The sequence below is a fragment of the Hypomesus transpacificus genome, chromosome 19 (genome assembly GCF_021917145.1).
Source record: "Hypomesus transpacificus isolate Combined female chromosome 19, fHypTra1, whole genome shotgun sequence".
NCBI lineage: Eukaryota > Metazoa > Chordata > Actinopteri > Osmeriformes > Osmeridae > Hypomesus > Hypomesus transpacificus.
In genome coordinates this window covers 12,638,185-12,644,658 of record NC_061078.1, presented here as the reverse complement: position 1 = coordinate 12,644,658, position 6,474 = coordinate 12,638,185, and positions in this window count along the sequence as shown.

The window sequence follows — 6,474 nt, the reverse complement described above, 5'->3', positions numbered from 1 at the left end:
AGTAAATTATCAGATATGTAAGTAAGTAAGGAAGTAAAATAAATAGGAGCATGCAGTAGGGTTGGTAACATGGGTCTGTTTTGGTGTGTTTAAGTTGTTTATCATTTTGACTCATAATCTTGAATCTTTGGGGTGTTTCAATATAATCAGCAAGTACTAACTTTGTCTTTTGTCATGTCAAGCCAAGTGCCTATGCTTTGTTCATTGGTCATGTTATCTCATCTGTTCACCATGAATAATACTCATTGTTATAAAAATCAACTGCCTTTGTCTGCCAAGTCATTTAGCATTGTTGCTTTGAGATTAAAAAATGCCTTGCATGTGAGTACTCCATCCTAGCATCATTAGCTTGGGTGCGACCTGAAACCTCTCATAGTTTCACTATGCACTCATAGAGTATATTAGGTCCTGGTATGGTTGCTGTGTCAGAAGGCTACAGCAAGCTTACAATAAAAAAATTGAAATGGATCGTCAAATAGTTCTTATTTTGTACATACTTTAAAGTATGCCACGTACATTATAGATGGGTTGTCTTTACACTGGCATTTTATATTAGTAAGTACAGTATAGCCGTATCAGACCATATATGGCCAATTTGCCAAGACCACTTCACGGAGAGGCGTGGTGACTTAATCATGCATGTGCAAATAGATATCGAATTTGGTGTTCCCTCCGCACGATAAATCACATAATAATTGGCAACTCTCAATTGACCTTTTGCCTCTAACTAATTTAACTGGTCTCACCCATGAACCTGCGTTGACTAAGCAGGGTATTGGGGCACTGCCTAAATTAGTCAGCTGTGTGTATTTTTAACCAGGATCTGGAATCCTGCTTGTGCCTGTACTTGTCACTTGGCTGACTTGGGTCACTCTTCATTGGATGTTTCTAATGTGAATATAATGACTATTTGGGACCAATAAATCTATTATCTGATGTTGGCCTGCTCTTGGTCCTTAGGCTGGCAGCTAACCACTGACAAGCTCAGGTGCCTTCTGAGTAGAACGTCTCCATGAAGAAATTGAAGTAACACCAAGACCACCAGAATTGGAGAGGTAGTGGAAAACCTGGTGAACTATAATGTATCGAAATGATCTCCACCATAACCTCTCCCTCTCCACCCTCTTAGATGTGTTCAGTCAGTATGGTCAAGGTAAGGTTCATTACTTAGTTTATTGTCATGTGAATTGGCACATATGTTTATACAGAACAATACAAGCATTAAATAACAAAATGTAAAAAACAGAAACATAACAATATGAAGTGAATAAGTTAAAAATTCATATAATAATATGGGACAGTAAAGTGCTTCTAGATGGGAGTCAAATAGACTAATTTCAGTCTGACTGTCTATACTGAGATAGCATTACTGTAATGTAAATTAGGTGGAGGTTCATTTGACCAGGTAAATTCTGATTCTGATTTCTGATTCTAAATACTCCCAAAAAGATATATATGCATTTTGCCACAAGTATTTACTGGGTTGGGATAGGCATAGCTCAGTAGTACAGTGTCTGACACAAAATCTAGAGGTCACAGGTTCAAATCCTCCTGGTATCCATTCTATATCACTTTAGATCAAAGTTTCAGCTAAAGGAATACATTATTATTTATCAGACACTTTCACCCAAAACAACTTGCAATGAGTATATTTGTCTTTGAGTTATTGAACTGACTGCACATCCCAGGCATTCATTCAATGAAATCAGTGACATCAGCAATAACAGTGCTAGATATTACACATTCCTTTTAGTCTACCTATGTTTTTCAAATGTTAACAAATGGAGACTGTCTGGTTTAGAGGATCAAAGTACTTACTGACACGAGCTGTCAGCATCTCAGTCTGAGTTCAGTCTTTGACCACGCCGCTTAATTGAAAACAATTGGCATGATGACCTTCAGCTGTGCTCTACACGTTGACTCTGCCATATAAACCGCTCTTTCTCTGTGATCCAAATTGTACCAGGATTTTACCTAAGCCTTTTCAGAGGTCACTTGTGTTAGATTTTGTTTGAGACACATACATGCTATTTGACCCTGATAGTGGATTCAGTATTTGTTTTTTCAACTATTGCCTGTCCTTGAATTTTGAACCTGGGTGCAGTCTTTTTACCTGTTTACAGAGAGATTTCTTACTTACTACTTACTTACTACTTACTTACTGTTTTTGTCTGAAACCAGCTGCCCCATACCTGACACTAGTCATAAAGTCACCCACAGTTATATTTGTGACGTGGTCAATACACATTTGCAGAGAGGATAGAGCACACCGATGAACTGCCCGTCCAGTAGATAGTCTTCTAGGTCTAACCAGGTCTGAGTCTGCGTCTCCAGGCTTGTTTGGTTCTGGTTCTCGAAATCTCTGGTTGTCCCATTCTGAGTCACAAAACCTTGAGTTTTTCCTTTTCTCTGTGTTGTGGAAAAAATTGCGATTTCCTTTGTGCTTACATCATTCACTAATCAATATAACTAGTCATTACATACTAGTTACTATGTTCTCATGTAAGCTTGCTATTAATAAGAGTAGATTGTGTCTATGTGTCAGGATTAATGGATGTTCGGGATCAGGAGAAAGTACTGGTTAAACGTCCTTTGTCATGATTACAAGGAGAGCTCCACCAATGAACTCTAGTCGAGTTGTCATGTGTTGGGAGCCGTGAATCTCTTTCTCTGAGACTGTTGTAACGTCATTACTGCCTGACTGTCACTATCTATGTTTACATTATTGTACCCTATAAAAGATGGTCCTCCGGCCTTCAGAGCCGAGAGAGACATGATTGAGACCTAAGCCTGGTGTTGTGTTGTAATTTATTGTCAAAGGTCTGGTTTTCTCTCCCAATCTGCAGATTGATAAATACTTATTAAAATCCAGAACTCAACTGAACTCAGTCACTCCGTTTATGAAGAGACGGACAAAACACTTTCTTCATCAGTGTCTCTATAACTAATTCTAAGTTAAATTTTTTGATTTGTGGCAGAAGTTATGTCAAGAAAGATCTTACATGTATCTGTCTACACACCACATCCACTGTCAACATTTTGAGTTTGGAATGCCAAAATTTGCATCTCTTGGGCACACTCCAAATTACACACTTGTGGTACACCACCCCCAGCTTCCCATCCAATAAATACAGTTTTCTGATTCTAATATTTGTCTTTCTTATGCAAATATTTGAGTGCAAGTACCATATCAAATGTACATTGACATAAAAACGTTAAAAGGCTTCACGTTACCATGTTAGGTACAGACGACTCTATGGAAGTGAAGAGGTCTGTCCTTAAACCACTGATCAGTTAACAACAATTAAAGATAATCATTACTTTATTATTTCTATACTGTTTCAAATGTTCTGGATATAATAAACAATGTTTAATCTATAACTTGCAATATTAAGCTCATGTGAATGTAGCCAGTGTGATTCGGTGAAACTCACTCCTCAAGTATGTAACAGGCCACCCGCGCCTGTGAATAGCTAGCTTTTCTTTGGCGTAGCTGGTAGTGGTGGCGCTTGGGAAGTCAGAGATGGCGTGTTCGATCCTCGGTAAAGGAGGGACACAGTCCGGAAAACTCTTACGGAACTTGTAAGACCATGTCTGTTACATACCCGTCACATGCACATAACCCTTGGTTATGTCCAGGAGAGAAATATGCCTATTAATGATTTTTCTTGCATTACTGATGAACTGTCATTATACTGTTTTAAGTTGGGTCTATGTAAGAAGCAGCTAGGAAATGCCTGTGACACTAGGGTAGATCAGAGGTCACAATATTACCAAAGTGTATAATGCCATGCAACTTTGAATGAGGAAAATAAAAGGAATGAAAGGCCATTTCCAGGAGCCATATCTGAGGATCTAAACAAAAGCTATCTGGCTGTGGCCTTTTTCAGTGTCTGCGAAGGCGAAGTTAATCATATTGTATCCTCCCACATCGTGATACCATATTTACATTCACATTTAGGCATTTTTTATATATACCCTCTTGATTTCCTGTATTCATTTTCCAGTCTTCTGTGATACTCAATTTGAGTGTACCTGACACTTGCACCACACATTTGTGTAATAAATACATTGATTTCGTCTTCGAACTTGTCTTGAACTCATCTTAACAATTCCTTTCATTGACTTGGCACCTGCAGAGCAATTGGATATTATCTAATATGTCTTCAGAAGGTTGCAGAACCAGCAACATTCCAGCAACATCCTCTCTGATGCTACAGGCCTATATGTTTTAAACAAACTTGAAACCTCATCCTGGGGTGAGCTCACTGGGTATGGTGTATGCCATACGGGGTGAGGCCCACACACAACGGCCCGGGTGCGATTCTGGCTCATGCCATTTCTGCATGTTTTCCCCTTTCTCCCATACATTTCCTGTCTTTCAAACACTGATGCAATGAAATCTATACACATGTTATTGCATTTTCCTTTGAGAAGATAGTTTCATAGCAAATACAAGATAATCCTATTGTAAATCTGGACATACTTACATTTCCATATTTATGACTATTACTGGAAAGATTTCAGGGTCCATCCAGATTCAAAATGGCTTATCTTCCAATCACATTTGGTCACATGGCTTATCTTCTAGTCACACTTGTGACTACACTTTACATATTAGGTGTGTAAATGGTGTGGATGATGATAAGACCGCTGCAGTTACCTAGAGGGGAATTTCTTACATTAATGTCTTCGGGAAATGTATGGAAAAGTTCCTTCTCGTCATTCAACCAGTCTTTGTGGACACTGTTTCTATACACTTTTTTTTGTTTGACTTTCCTCCTAAAACTTGCAAACCAGCTGCACATCAAATATGTATTTTTGCATGAAAGACCATGTGTTGACATGTGTTGAAGTAATGGTGCCATAGATGAGTCTGAGATTGTACATCGTACCATTGCTGTGAAACTTCTCTCCATACATGAATACACTTGGGATGATTGTCCTTTTGTATTTAGGGAGTGGTGACTATTTTTGAATAGGGTTGGGTTCCTCTCTTTCTGGGTATCACCTGTAGCCCTCACCAATGATACAGACCAGCCTTTCTCAACCCTGGTCCTCAGGGATCCCATACACAGGATTCGAATGAATGGGTGGTTATCAAGCTCAACAGAAGCCTGATAACGACCCATTCATTTGAATCAGGTGTGTTGGAAGAGGGAAACATCTGTGGAATGGAACGCCTTTGCAGTCCCAAAGTTGAAGTATTTTAGGTTTGTGGTTGGATGGGGGACTGACCTAGAAGGCTCATGTTGTCTATGGAGTTGAGAATTGTAAAAGGTTACTTGACCTCATGTGTGCAGTGTCAGGTCAGGTGTAGGGAGCAGACAGATACAAGGGACTGATTAGGTCTGTCACTGACTGTGGCTGTTAGCTTACTTTTACGCCATACCATCACTTTTAAAAGGCATCATTAGATTGCAGACTCAGGCATTCCGGTTATGCATTGGAGCTTTTCGGATGACTCGTGGCTGCCTTACAAGCATATGACGCTGTGCCAAGTTGATGTTGGCTTATTGGGCTACTTCATAGGGATACAGGGATGGTCATCCCTCTACAGAGGTACTGAAAGAAAGAGTAAGGAACCACTCGTGGGACAGGTTTTGGGTGAACTATTGGTACTAAGGCTGATGCTTTGGGAGTAAAATATTCAGATATTGGTCGGTCTGTTGTGTGGAGTAATGTGCCTCTTTGGCTGTTTCCAGAGCCGGTGGTGGACTTGGGACTGTTTGACAAATAAAGGGAGTGGGGTTCTTGAGTGATCTGGTTGAAGAATATGTTACAAATATTGGATTCATATTTTAATGTCTTTACTGATTGTTCCAAGGACCCCATATCTGGTCAAACGGGAGCTGGGATCTACATACTAGACGTTAATGTACGTATTTGTCATTTCATTCCATTGAAATATGTGGATTGGTGGCAGGGTAGCAGTGGGTAGTGAAAAAGCGACCCCTTCGAGTGGTGTTTTGCACAGATTCTTCGGCAGTGTTTGGCAGTTTACCATCAAGTGGATCTTCGAGAGGAGATCTGTTATTAGAAATGCTGATGTTATTGCTGCAGGTACAAAGGTAGCACAGTATTGGAATGCTCTACTGCGGATGTGGTGGGGGTGAGTTGAAAGCTCTCATTAGAGAGAGGCTTGTAGGTGAGTGGCAGAGGAGTCGGGATAATGAATTGACTGGTCAACTATTTTAGTCAGTGCAACCATGTGTTTGGGTAGAGCAAGGAAGTGTTGAGGTGGCGTATGAGATTTGGTCACTCGAGATTGAACGCATCCCTGAGGTGATTTGTGTGGACAGTTAAATGATGAGCCATGTCTTGAAGGATTGTGAATTTTATGTTGTAGCACAAACTGTGTAATAGGAATAGGGCTGAGAGATCAGGGAGACTCCGGGGTGTACTGGGTGGAGGGACTGGTAGGGAAGTGTATAGGGTTCTTTTATCCTTCCTTGGGAGACTGGGGGAGGTTGA